A 15,228-nucleotide genomic window follows, 5' to 3' on the forward strand; every position below is an offset into this window, starting at 1 on the left:
AGCGACCCAGCGACCTTCTTGCTGTGAGCAAGCTACCTACTGCGCCACTGCGTTAATAGGCATCATATCTAATGAATAATGTGGACATCACAATTCACACCATGTCACTTAATACAATACACTTCACATTCTGAAATGCTTCATCCTTGTTGTGTTCAAACTGGAAGTCTGACATAGCTGAAAAAGGGGGAAAATGTTCTGCTTAATGAAAAAACAATATATGAGTGTTTTAAATAATAAAATGGGGGAAATAAATGTAAAATAGGTAGAAATTGTCTTTTAAAGCTGTCATTTAATTTTTACAATACCATTTCATAAACAATAAACTTTTACTCAACTACATTTTTTTCAGCCTGTGTGATTTGCAGAGGTGGGAAGAGTATCCAAAATCTAAACTCAAGTAAAGTATTTGCAGAAATTTTTACGCAAGTAAAAGTAAAAGTAACAATCTTAAAATTTACTCGAGTAAAAGTAAAAAAGTATCTGATGAAAAAATTATTCAAGTAAATAGTTAATAGGTACTTTTCACTTTTCATTTAATATATGTATATATACATATATATATATATATATATATATATATATATATATATATATATATATATATATATATATATATATATATGTATATATATATATATATATATATATATATATATATATATATATATATATATATATATACACGCATACACAGGTGATGAAATATGAAGTATCTTGAGCAATATCTAGTCAAGTATTATGTAATGTCATCATGGCAAAGATAAAATAAATCAGTTATTACAAATGAGATATTAAAACTATATGTGTTGATAAAATATTTCTGTTAAAGCAATTGTATGTTAAAAATAATGTGTTAGTTGACTAATGTGTGCAGGGCTAATCAGTTATTCCATTAAACAGCATTTCTTTAGTTATCCCATTAGTTATAACCATTAATAAGGTCTAAAAATATGGATAATATATATAATATATGGATAAAATATGGATAATATAGCGAAGTATAGGTAATGATTTTTCTCTGATAATTTACTTGAGTAAAAGTACACATATTTAAATATACTCAAAAAGTACACGGTACCCAATAATTTTACTCAAGTTAATGTAACGAAGTTAATGTAAGACTTTACTACCCACCTCCTGTAATTTGAAAAAATATGTGATAAATAAAATAAATAAAACAAAAACAGCTGACGTCTTCTTGAAAATAAATACAACACAGCAACAAAGCTGCGGGTCTTTTCAATTGTGCTTTAATCAACCACTTGAAAAATTTGTGGCTTTACAAAGAATTGTATGATATATTTGGAACTGATGAACAATATTCTGTAAATATCATGACAGAAATCGAATAAGGGTTTTAAACGGCATGGACTTTATCTAACATAACATATTTATACCCCCTGGTAAAATGATAGGTTAAATGATTCTCTCCAAGAAATAAGAATTCTGCCACTGCACTTATGCTTAAACTTTTAATACTAATCTTTCTCAACTTATACCTTTACCAACATTTATGCTTATCAAGCATTTTTTTTCCTATTAGTCCTTCTTTACAGACAATGATGGATTCCAGCTTTGTACCTCATTTTAGTAATTTCATCAATGTCTAACTCTCACTTCCCTGCTCAAATGTTTTCTGAGGCCCCGTTTACACTAGTGCGTTTTAGTTTGAAAACGGCATTCAAAAACGATCCGCGTCCACACTTGCGTTTTACCTAGCGTTTCTGAACATATCTCCATCCACACTACGCCACCAAAAACGTATATCACTTGACCATTCGTGCATTCTGGGCATGCGCGTTCTAGCGAATATATGCCGCTGCTGTAGTAAAAAAGGCAGCGTTTAACAGCACAATGGCGCCTGAAACAGACACTAGTGCAAACAACGCTCCCATTTCTGTGTCCATGTTGTTGTTTACAGTAGGGATGGGAAGATTAACCGATATGTATCGATACGCGGTCATGCGCGTGCACGATGCGAGTGCATCGGTTGAGCAGCAGAGGATGAATGAAATTTTGAAAGCAAATCGAGATGCATCGGTTTTTGCGAGATGCATCGGTTTTTCCAAGATACAACTTATATTTTTAACATAGAATGTACTTTTTATTTATTAACAAGTGTTGTCAACCTGTTTTTGGCGCATAATTTAATCGACCTACATAAAGTAGCAACGGACTTGCGGACTTGCGGATGTGTACACAACGGATGTGTACACAACTCAGTGTATCAGGTGTGCGGATGAAGCTAGTGGTGCGCCCTCAGAAAGCGCGCTCAGAAAGCGCGAGAAGCAAAACAAACATTTTATTCCCCACTGAGTTTTAAATCTAAATTATGGCAACATTATGGATTTTGCAAAAAGGATGGACGACTTGACAGAACAGATGCAATTTGCAAAATGTGCCGCGCATCTGTAAAATACACGGGCAGTACGACTAATCTGATATCTCACTTGAAGTGACCACGGTGTTGTTGTGAAAGCATCCTCAACTGTTTCAACTGTAGCTACAGTACCAGCTCCAAAAGTGGTGAGAAAAGCATTGAATGTTGTTTCCATGCGCAACAGTTTTGTGCGCTCTACGCCAATAACGAATGCTATTGCATTGTTCATCTGCAAAGATATTCAGCCTATAGTGTCACGGAGAACAAAGGTTTTAAACACCTCCTCCTGTTGATTTTTATTTATTTATATTTTTATTAGCCTGTTGTTTACAGTGACAGTGATGTTTCAAAGCAGCATAACACTGCTAGTTCACGACCTTAAGTTTTAAATATTCAGTGGCACAATATATCTTTGTAAAACTTGTTTTCATAGTTGAAAAGTTAAATCACAATTCTTGTTGTGCAATGGTTAACCTTTATGTTGAAAGAGTGCAAATATATGTATTTTTAATATTTATTGCACTTATACATTTTGTTTATCTTGAAAATACTTAAATAATATGTGCTATAGGTTCTAAAATGGCCCTCTACTGTAAACTGACACTCTGGCTCTGAGAGAAAAGCCAGTTTGAAAAAAAGTCTTGGTTTTGCTTGGTTAATAAATAATCAAACTCATTCAATGGCACAGCATCCTCTTTCACATCATCTCATAAACTTGATCTAATTAGTGCTGAATTATCGCATTGTATCGTGATATGGGTGTGAATCATATCGTGTTGCATCGCAATATGTCACAAATGTATCGCTAATATATCGGATCGTATTCTTTGTATCGAGATGCGTATCGGATCGGCATTATAGCTTAGATGCCCAACCCTAGTTTACAGTGAAGGCTTTTGTCTTCCATGTGTTATAGTCATGTGATAGGGGCTCGACGAATAAGGGAAGGATACTAAAAAACGTATGCGTTTTCAAACTAAAACGCATTAGTGTAAACGGGGCCTGAATCACTATGGAAACAATTTTCAGGCTCTTGTGTGGTCATAGAGGGCAATAAATGTTGGACCCTGTCAAAGGTCTTTTTTCTTTGCACAAACAAACAGAGCATATCCTAAACAGAAGTAGTCATAAGGAAGCTCAAATACTCGTAAAACATTCTTGATAGTGCACACAAGAGCACTATCAAACTCTGACACCCATCAGAAAAAAAACAAACAAACAGATATTAGATAATTCCAGTCAGGGGCAGGGTAAAATCAAACAGGACTCTGAAGTGCATGTTTGTGTGGGGTTTCCAGGTTGGACAGCTATCTGTCTATTTGTGTGCAAACATGGAATGTTTGGTGGGTAAACTAGATCCACTTCATCTTTTTTTAGGGGGGCCAGATGGTCAGTGTGCTCTTATTATATAGTTAATGGGATATTTTATATATACACGGCTATCATCAACACTAAGGTATAGGCTCCAGTCATCAGCCTGGGTAACTTAAACACCCAGGGGAGTTGCTGGCAGTGTCCCACCTGCCTCATTAGAAGACCTCATTACCTCTCATTACCACAGAACGCTACGTGAGCACAGATCTACAGAGAGAAACCTTTAATTCAGGCTCAATGGGAAACCTGACCCTGCTCATGAATAATAATAGCCAACATCATTGTATGGAAAGAAAATAGCACTGTCCATCTGCCTCAGGACAAGAGAGCATCTGGGAATTTGAATGGCTTCACTCACTCAGTGTCAAGCAAACTTTGGGTTTTATCCAAATTGGCTTCAAGAGGGCGATCAACCTGAGTTTGGACTGATACACCTAGGGCAAGTGTACGTATCGCATTCTTGTTGAATTTTATGACATACAGTTGAAGTCAAAATTATTAGCCCCCTTTGAATTTCGTTCTTCTTTTTAAAATATTTCCCAAATGATGTTTAACAGAGCAAGGAAATTTTCACAGCATGTCTGATAATATTTTTTCTTTTGGGAAAAGTCTTATTTGTTTTACTCCGGCTAAAATAAAAGCAGTTTTTAATTTTTTAAAAGCCATTTTAGGGACAAAATTATTAGCATCTTTAAGCTATATTTTTTTTTCTCGATAATCGACAGAACAAATTATCAATATAGAATAACTTGCCTAAATACCCTAACCTGCCTAGTTACCCTAATTAACCTAGTTCAGCCTTTAAATGTCACTTTAAGCTGTATAGAAGTGTCTTAAAAAATATCTAGTAAAATACTATTTACTGTCATCATGGCAAAGATAAAATAAATCAGTTACTAGAAATGAGTTATTAAAACTATTATGTTTAGAAATGTGTTGGGAACAGTCTTCTCTCCGTTAAACAGAAATTGGGGAAAAATAAACAAGCGGTCTAATAAATCAAGGGGGCTAATAATTCTGACTTCAACTGTATATCATGCAGAACATAATAGAAGTTTTAATATTTCTGTGCAGGTTTCAACGTAGACTTTATTTGTCGCAGATGTTGAACTTGTTCTGAATGGTTTTTCTGTTCCTTATGTATTTAAAGAGACACATCGTTTTGGTAGATTCCTACTTATCTGATACATTACATCACTCTGCCAAATATGTATAAATATTCTGCTGGGGAAGCATCTGTGTTGACTTATCCCTGCTGTTCATGCATTCATACTTGTGATCCTGAAAATGACTGACATGCTAACCACAGCTGCTGTCCAGAAGGAAAAAAAAAAGTAACATGTACTGTCTTAGAGAGGAATGAGGCTACAATGGCAAGAACCTCTGGTTGTGTAACATGAGTGGCTTGACAGATAGATGGAAAGAGAAAGGGGGTAGTGAGAGAAAGGTTTGACGTTTTGGTGGTCTCTACCTTAGAAAATAATACTTCTCCAATTCTCTGAATCACCAAGCAGACCCAATAAAGTAGATCATCTTTTCATGCTTTAACTGCATGTCTTCTCACACCATTACACAGTCAAGTTATAGAGGTAAAGTTGGTTTTATATTCACACATTCGTTCATTTAGAGGTCTCTATATTGTTTACCATGTTACTTTGAATATTGGATTGGAGTTAGCATGCAAGTGTGACTTGAAAACAACATTAACACTGTTTATTTAATTGTGAACAATGTTGTACTTTGATAGTCATTGGCTGCTAATATGATTTCACTGTTTAGAGTTTGCAAATAATACTTTTATGAAATTATATTATCAAGGGGAAAGTCTGAATGTGCGAATATAAAACCAACTTTACCTCTATACTCAAGTTTCCACATCTTATCATTATCCAATCCACATAAGTTGGTTGGAATTCATTCAGAAACAGCAGTTTCTTTTCTTCTCTTTCCCTTTTTTTAGTTTCATCCTCAAACTTTTTAAAGTTGATGAAGTGAGCCATACTTTTGCTGTTCCTCTACCCTTTAGATACCATCTAGTGTATCACTCAAGTAATTTCTTTATAGTGCATGCACGTATTTTCTTGTCAACAGCCCCTTGAGTCTTCCTGTCATATGATATGGGCTTATTTAGGATTAAAAAAATTGATGGTTGACAGTTTGCAAGAGCATTCCATGAAACTCATAGTTCCAAACATCAGCACCCAGTGCTGCTTACCTCACAGCAGCTCCCTTCTGAAGTTGTCAGATGTCAAAACCCCAAGTTGGTTGCATTCCAGGTGGCAAACTCTCCACAGGATTATCCGCAAAACCTTGTGCTTTTCAATGTGGCAAAATGTGAGTATCCAGGTCCTATACCATCCACTCCAGCCTTTCTCCCACTCTCTCTAAAGGGAGATTGATTGTTCTGAAAGTTGGAGTCCCACAGCTCTCCTGACCTCCACTGCAGGAGCCAACAGGTCCTAGTGCCTCCCCTTTCCCTCTCTTTGCCCCTCCTTCTCTCATCGTGTCTATAGGCTGCGGAATCCATTGCGTAGTGTTGAGAGTAACAGGAAAGTGGAGCTTTGTTTAGGCCCCATTCACAAGATGATTCACTGTCATTTCCATACTCTTGTTAGTCATCTTTAGAATTACTTACCTCAACAGTTGTCGTGAACTGTTTTCTTGAGTCATTCAATCACAATCCATTTTGCTCTGGAAATGCAAATTGCCTCGGGTATTTGCATAACTACCGCTGGTTGTGTGGCAGATGCCAAAATGAGAAACAGAATGGAGTGACAGAAATGATGTTTCTTTTTTTAGTACAGCGGCTAAAACCACAAAGGGGAAGTAAATCCAGCAGATGGAATCACTTTGATAGGGGCTCCAGCTATAGTTCAGACGCCTTGAGCTGAATTTAATTTCAAGAAGAATTACGCTCACAGGAAGTGCAGTAGACCGATTCTACTAAGTGAGTATGACAAGAGGAGTTTTCCCACAGCAAACAAAAACCTGGCATTAATAACTTTGAACGGGACATTCCCACACAAAAAATGTACATATCTTGAAATAAAATTTCATCCAGAGGTTCTTTTGTTTTATTCATTTCCCTTTTGGGTGTTGCACTTAAGAGCACATATAGTGCTATTTGATACCAACACACCCAGCTTTGAACTGGGCCAGTCTGCTCATATATCAAAACAGAGGGGTCTCATCTTTTTATCTTTTATTTTTGACCAAAAAAAAAAAAAAAAAAAAAATATATATATATATATATATATATATATATATATATATATATATATATATATATATATATATATATATATATATATATATATATATATATATATATACAACAGTTCTGTCTGGTTCTCAAATCTGATTGGCTGATAGCCGTGCAATATTCTGCAATATCAGAACTCCTACAACCTCTTTACCCTTTGTGCATTACTCCGCCCACATACAGCCAGCAATAAGCAGACACTACAGATCTAAAGTTTAAAAGATGCACACTCAACTGTTTAACTGTCAGCTTATGATTTGAATCCGGAAGAAAGTAGTTCCTCATACAAAAGGATTTTTGAGACTTTCCCTGTTTGATTTTGTTTTTATATACACAATTATGGCATCAAACTGTTGTATAAACGCAATATCACACTCGTAGCAGTGTGATATGGCTGTATATCGGCACTGGTGGGGGCAATAAGGCACTCAGCCTGCGGCCTCGTGCCAACGCTCGCCTCCCGCCAGTGCTGATATACAGCCATATCGCACTGGTACTCGTGTGATATTGCTCATATATATATATACACATATATATATATATATATATATATATATATATATATATATATATATATATATATATATATATATATATATTTTGTCTTTCCTTTAACTGCAGTTAAACCAGTCAAACATTAAAGGGGTAATCCACTACGATATAATAATTTAAACTTTAGTTCAGGGGTCACCAATCTCGGTCCTGGAGGGCCAGTGTCGCTGCAGGGTTTAGCTCCAACTTGCCTCAACACACCTGCCTGGATGTTTTAAGTATACCTAACAAGACCTTGATTAGCTTGTTTAGGTGTGTTTGATTTGGGTTGAAGCTGAAATCTGCAGGACACCGGCCTTCCAGGAACAAGTTTGTTGACCACTGCTTCAGTTCTTGTGTAATGTAGCTGTGTGAACATAAACAAAATATCTCTGAATGTTATATGCTCAAAGTGCAATGCAAAGGGAGACATTGGCTTTTACAAAGTTAGCACAGCAAAGCCAGTGGCGTAGCGGACGGGCCCGCACCACGGGGGGCCCCCGCGCGATTAGGGGGCCCCATGTCGTCGCGATTTTCAATAATTGAAAATCCAGCAACCGCAATAATCAAACTCTTGGGAACAACTGTGGTCGGAATTAAAGTTCACAGGTCTGTGTTCTCTGAACTCCTCTCAAGTGGTGGACTACTTTATTCTGATTGCTCGCCACCAAACCACGTCATAGCTCATACAATAAAGTTGACTTGATTTCAAATCTCCTCAATGCTTACACAGGAAAAGACGCGCCGCGCTGTTTCCCGCCGCCGCTTCTCATAGAAAATGAATGACTTCTGGCTACTTTGGTGCTCTCGCTGCTTTCGGTTTGTGATCGCTCCTAAGTTTGTGAAGGCTTCTCCGCGTTGTCGCTCCACCCCGCTCCCCTTTCCCGCTCCTTAATTTGTGATCGCTCCTCAGTTTGTGATCCCCATCATCAGGGGGCCCCGTCAGTGATCCCTGCAGGGGGGCCTCCGCATTTTGCGCTACGCCACTAAGCAAAGTCAACAATGAACGAAGTTTGAGGACTACAAAAATACATACAGTAGTCAGACCACAAACGCTTCAAGTTACGCGCATACACCCCACACAGCAAAGAGGCATGGCCAGAGGCTCTGTTATTCTATAGCAGACCCAAGTAGAAAATATTTCTGGCCCATGTTTGGCAATAAAGCTAGCACAGCAGGCAGTCGTCCGTCACTGGCATGCAGCATGTAGGCCAAACATGGCCCAGGTTTGGATGTGGTGGCACCATCTTACAGGCGGCACACAAGACTTGGGCCAGAAATCAAATGTAGTATTTGGCCCAGATTTTAAAATGTATATGTGGGCCACGTAAGTTTGACCTATCTTGACCCACTTTTAAAATACATTTAAGTTATTTTTGAGTTAAGAAAAAAATTCTATCAATCGCTTCCAGAAAAAGCACAGCCATTAAGCGAAATGTTTCATGGGTTTATAAAAAACATTGCAGTGACACACCAACATATCTGGCCCAGTTCAGGCCCAGTTATGGGTTATTTACTTGGCTGATACTTAGCCCAGATACGGTGCATGTTTGCCTCCTGTATGGAAGCCAGATTTGGTCAAGTCATGTAGCGCAATTCACTGCGGCATGTGGGCCAAGCAAACGCTGAGGGTGTGGGCCAGATCTGATGAAATGCAGATTTATGCATTTATCCAACACAACTTGCAATTAAGGTGAATGTATAATTGTTCAAGCATTCACTTGGAATCAAACTCATGACCCTGCTTTACATTTAAATTTACGTTTTCTTTGTAAAGCTCACGTTTTGCTACAGTTGTGCCTGGAGTCTCGAAAATGCTGAAGATCCCATTAAGATCCTATTTTGAAGATCTGATGTTATACTTACACTTGGAAAAAATTAAATATTCAATTAGAGGCTCTAGCAAATTCTCATATGTATGGCAACCCTTATTATCATATTTCTCTGCTTTAAGTGTACTTCCTGGGGAATAATGTGATTGTCTTGTATGTAACTGGAATCTTTTTTCTGTAATCCCTTTGTTCTTTCTTTTTCTGTCCAGAATCTCAAGCTTCTTCTATGTTAACTTACCATTGTAAGATAGCACTGCCTTATCCCTGATCGTATCACCCATTACTGTTGTCACTCTATTTATATATGTATTATTATTATTTCATTTATTCATTTATTTATTTATTTATTTATTTATTTATTTATTTATTTATTTATTTATTATTATTTTATTTTAAAAAGATTTGGCAGCCCTTTTTTAAAAAATTTTTATAATTACTTTTCCTTTAATTTTTATTTATTTATTTATTTATTTATTTATTTATTTATTTATTTATATTTTTTTATTATTTTTTTAATTAATTTATTTATTTTTTATCGTTCTTTAGGCAGTGTATTTAAGGTTTGTTAAAGTGGGTTTTATATGTATAAAAAATTATAATTTTCTGTATAAATAATGTAATTTGTTCTTGGCATAAAAATAAAGAGAAAAAAAAAGATACTATTTTGCATCGTCGAATGTCTTGAATGAATCAATTGTGATCTTGACTCAAAAGTACTGTTTAAAATAAGACCTGAGGGACCGTCTTTTGGGGGTGGAATAGAACTTGGGTTTGGACAAACCAATAAAACCAAATGAAAAAAACAAAAAGTGACCTCAAAGTGACCTCATGGACATGCTCATCAAAACATAAAGGAAGTTCACCTGCAAAGTAGTTTTATTTTACAAAGTTTTTGCATCCACCTAAATGTACAACAGAAGCATATTCTATTTTCGCTGTGATGAAAGTCGTGATTAATGAAAGTGGTTGTACAGGTTTTCCCAAAATTAAGTGGGCGATGCACATACCCTAATTCTTAAGGGTATGCGAACTTGAATGTGGCTTTTTTATTGTTTTCGAATGCAAATTTGACAAGCTGCCAGTCATCTTTCAAGCCTGCAGTTCTTCTTTAGTGCTTTATCAAAGCAAGTTGTTGATTGTAGTCAAGTACTGTAACTCCTGCAGGGCCATAAGGTTGAGTCACTCACTGAGGTTTGAGCAGTTTGTAACGTCAATGGGGCGTGGAGGCACAATCCCTGATTCAAAAAGCAAGGAGAGGCCGAAGGTGTTTTCATGTTTATGCTTCCATCTGCTGGCTTTGTGCCCAGAGAGCTGGAGGCAACGAAAGAAAGCTTCTGAGAAATAGAGGAGTCTGTGGTGAAGATCTTTCACACACTATCAGATCTCCTGTAGTTCATTCTTAGTTCTGATATCAGACGCTGGAATCGTGAGTGACTGTGAAAGAAACTCCTCGTGGATGAACATACTTTCAAGCAGATTACACTTTAAACAATATATTTACATATATATATATATATATATATATATATATATATATATATATATATATATATATATATATATACATATATATATAAATGGATGGGCGGTTACGCCACCCTGGAAATTAGTGGTCAGGGACCTACGTTACATTCATCTATGCAACAGTTTTTGGACAAACATATTCGTTGTGGCTCAGTCAGACTTCAGACAATTTAAATAATTCAATTCACATTTGTTACAAATTCAGATTTAAAACATGTTCCACTTAGTACTTCCTCCTCAGTACTGGGGGCACTGGGTTTTAGTTTACGCACACACACTCACACCCCCCACACCAGCAGTTGTGAACACAGCAGGCGAAGAATACACCACCACCACACCAAAACAAGTCTTCCACACCAGAACACCCCGATTCTGGAGGAAGAAGAAACAGAGGATAAAATCAGTACAGAATACACACACACACTCACTTACGCACACATACACACACACACACACGCACACATGGAATACACTTAAAACAAACACTCACAGCTTGGCGTATGACCAGTTCAACAAGACATAGCAAAACTCACAAATCAGTACACACAAAGCACAAAACACATCACGTCAAGAGAATCACAACATAAGTATTTTCTGAAGAATTGGACGAAAATAGCAACCAAATGAATCGAAACCCAAATATGGCTTTAAATCAATAAATCCATTAAAGCAAAAAAAGCTAAATATGGTATAACAGTGGTGACTGGTCAAAATGGTCAGGATTAAACCCGTAGATCATAATACAGAGTACCTCAATTGAATCACATCTGGAAGCTGACGTCACAACTGGCCACAGTTTGTCCTGGTTAGAAACTAAAGTCGCAATAGTTAAAATCAACCCGCTTGTTTTATACTCATCTCAAATTTCTTGTATGGCCTTCCAGCCACCGGAAGGAACGAGACTGCAGCCACGCTGACTTAAACGCTAAACAGCTGCAGCATTCCATCCCACTATTCTATAGACGCGCAGGCCCTGATAAAGCTGCTGTCACAGAGTTTGATAATGCGAAATTCTGTCGTGCGGCGCTGCGAAAAGGGGCGGAAATAAACAAGATTATTAGGCAATAAAAAAGCGAGTGATTGCACCATGTTTTAAATTTCTGTCCAGAGAATTTTTGATACTTGGTTGGTCTCACACAGTCTAGTGAGGTCAGAATTCACCAAGCTTGAACTTTGCACCGCAGCAACCTGCGAAACTTGAAGCATGACCCTGCGTTTCCAGTCTGACGCATTCGCTTGCGTATAAATTGGAAGTCTATGGGAGGAAAAGCCCAGTGTGACTGCAGCTTAACACTGGTGAGAACCAGGTACTGTGCACTATGATGTTAGTACCAAATGTGAAGTTGTTTTTTTAATATGAATTCTGTTTTTGAATGTTTCTGTTAAGGACTTTTATTTTGGTGTTGTGTTCTCTGAGGAGAAGGGTAATGTGTGTGTGTGTGAAAAAAGAGCAGGTAGAGTGCGACGGGCTAGGAGACTTTTGCTCAATAAAATAGTTAGTCGTCGATATTTTCAAGTCCATCGTCTGTATTTACATTCACCCACTGGCAGCCAAAATCCAGTCCTTACACTGATATGAAGCGTGTATGATCTCTGACTACTTCTATATTGTTGATTGGCTGCTAGACATTTCACTCTCGCACTGAAGGCTGCCAGCGTCGACCAATCGCAACAGGTCGTCATCGGTCCAATCAGTGCAGATTAGCTTCGCGCTAAGGAGGGGTTTGGGAACAAATGAATCACTGAACGATTCATATGGGAGTCGCTAGGATAATTAGGTAAAAATAAATGCTTATCATAAATGTTTTTTCTACCTTGCATGCATATTAGACTGTTGTTGGAGACCCTTACAATCAAATCATGACCATATTTCATGTATAATAGGGGCTCTTTAGGAGATTTGTGTTAAAATCTTGGGTTCATTTTTACAAATCTTTTATTTGTAAAATAATTATTAAATTATTGTAAAATAATGATTATTTATTTTATATGTAAAACTAAAATATAATTTCTTAAATAATAAAAAAAAAAATTTGACAAATTTCTTATTTTGTTGACAAGAAAAAAAAAAAAACAAAATGCTATTTGACAGCACTGATCCTTTGAATTTGTTCAGAGCTTTGGTAAAAAGCACTTTAGACCATTAATGGATGACGCTCCTGAGCATTGTCAATTTTCAAAACTTTTAATAATCATTTTGTGATTTTACCTATAGCATAAGTCATACATTTAAAGTGTGTGTAAACAGGAAACACGCATATTTGCAGCAGACATTGATTCAATGTTTCAGTCCTGGGCTGTACTGTGTAATCGAGTCAGGCCTCCTACACTCATGGCTGGGTCAAGAGCTGACATATCGCTGCCTCCTCTTCACTCATTGACTCCTCATCTTCATCATCCCACCACTCTGCACTTCAGAAGCTCGCCATTGTCCCGCCAAGGCCGTCAGCAGAGAACAAACACCCTCCTCCACACACCCATCAAGCTCTTCATATTCCACACTGCCGGATAGAAGAATTAAGCAAAATAAACAAATAGAATGAATACGTATTCATTTTATCCATAGAATAATTAATAAACCTTTTATATACAAACTTAACATCTGATGTATAATGGGATTTTATTTTTTGTTGAGATGCATCTTAGAGCTGGATGATTTAATTACGGTCTGTTTACAGATAAATATATATATACATATGTATATATGTTTTTTATTTATATTATATATATATATATATATATATATATATATATATATATATATATATATATATATATATATATATATATATATATATATAAATGTAATTTCAAAATGTCGCAGAGCAAAACGGCGATGCTATTTTTTCCATTCATTCTATCTGTAGGGATTTATATATATATATATATATATATATATATATATATATATATATATATATATATATATATATATATATATATATATATATATATATATATAATATATATAAAAAAACATATATACATATATGTATATATATATATATATATATATATATATATATATATATATATATACATATATATATATATATATATATATAATATAAATAAAAAACATATATACATATATATATATATATATATATATATATATATATATTTTATATATATATATATATATATATATATATATATATATATATATATATATATATATATAAATATAAATATATATCCCTACAGATAGAATGAATGGAAAAAATAGCATCGCCGTTTTGCTCTGCGACATTTTGAAATGACATTTCCTCACCAAGATTTTGAAGGTAACCACAAAGGATCATGGTGGAAGTAAAGCTACTTTGTGTTCTTGTTGTTGCTATGGAGACTGTACAGTATAACATGTTGTGTGTTTTCTAGAAGGCAGCATTTTACTGACAAGACCAATTATTAATTTGTCATTCTTTAAAATGATTGTATATCATGTGAGTCGTATATTGTCATATATTGTGAGTCGTGGTACATATTGCCAGTTATTAACTGTTAAACTCTGTCATATGGAAGTTTTTTGCCCTATTTAACTGCTTCAGACAAGCCGAGTCAAAGTGACAGCAATTAGACACATTCCACAAATGCCTCGTCATCCCACAAATCCTGCAGGGCAAATAGGGAGTTCTCATTCACATGTATATAGAGTGTATATATATATATATATATATATATATATATATATATATATATATATATATATATATATATATATATATATATATATATATATATATATATATATACATATATATACTTTAAAAATGTTGGGTTGTTTATTTAACCCAATGGTTGAGTTAAAAATATTTTGTTGCTTTGTTGGGTTATTTTAAACCTTTATTGGGTTAATTAATTAATAACTCAACCAGTTGAGTTAAAATTTTCAAATTTCAACAGTCAACTGATTTAACTGACTAAATCTGGACCACATACTGAATGGAATGATTGCACTAGGGCGGTCCACTCCTGTTTGTCAGACCTGGGCCACAATTAAGCCATCTCAATACCACATATCAGCCAGAATTCAACCAAATGAACCAGAACTGAACATATTCTGGGCCACAGTTTGCTTTTATTCTGGCCTATTACTTCTAATAATGGATTAAACATTGGTAAACATCAGTGAATTATATTATTTCATCACAGGTTGTGCCTTACTTAATTTTGTTTGCTGTAATGAACAAACCTTTCAAGCAAAGTTCTTAAAAGTTACAGCAGCCCAAAAGAAAATTTATATTAAGAGGTTTAGGGCTATGAGCCCAACTAAAGCAAACACTTTTCTCCAGGACTTTAGTCTATGTGGTCCACATATG

The 15,228-nt window shown here is 35.5% G+C and overlaps 1 protein-coding gene and 1 long non-coding RNA gene across 3 annotated transcripts in view; one reads left to right on the top strand and one right to left on the bottom strand.

The window, feature by feature from the left end:
• Positions 1-6,199, bottom strand: part of ngfa (nerve growth factor a (beta polypeptide)) — a 48,754-nt gene extending 42,555 nt beyond the window's left edge. The window contains exon 1 of one of the 2 annotated variants that reach the window (XM_087305043.1): positions 5,973-6,163. The gene's annotated coding sequence lies outside the window, so the exon portion shown is untranslated. 2 annotated transcript variants of the gene reach the window in all.
• LOC147838141 (uncharacterized) lies at positions 1,221-6,196 on the top strand. Its single transcript, XR_015523115.1, has 3 exons — positions 1,221-1,923; positions 3,271-5,351; positions 5,627-6,196. It is a non-coding gene; the product is annotated as an uncharacterized LOC147838141 (long non-coding RNA).
• Positions 6,200-15,228: the final 9,029 nt, after the last annotated feature.

The sequence above is a fragment of the Danio rerio genome, chromosome 23 (genome assembly GCF_052040795.2).
Source record: "Danio rerio strain M-AB ecotype USA chromosome 23, GRCz13ab, whole genome shotgun sequence".
Taxonomy (NCBI): Eukaryota; Metazoa; Chordata; class Actinopteri; order Cypriniformes; family Danionidae; genus Danio; species Danio rerio.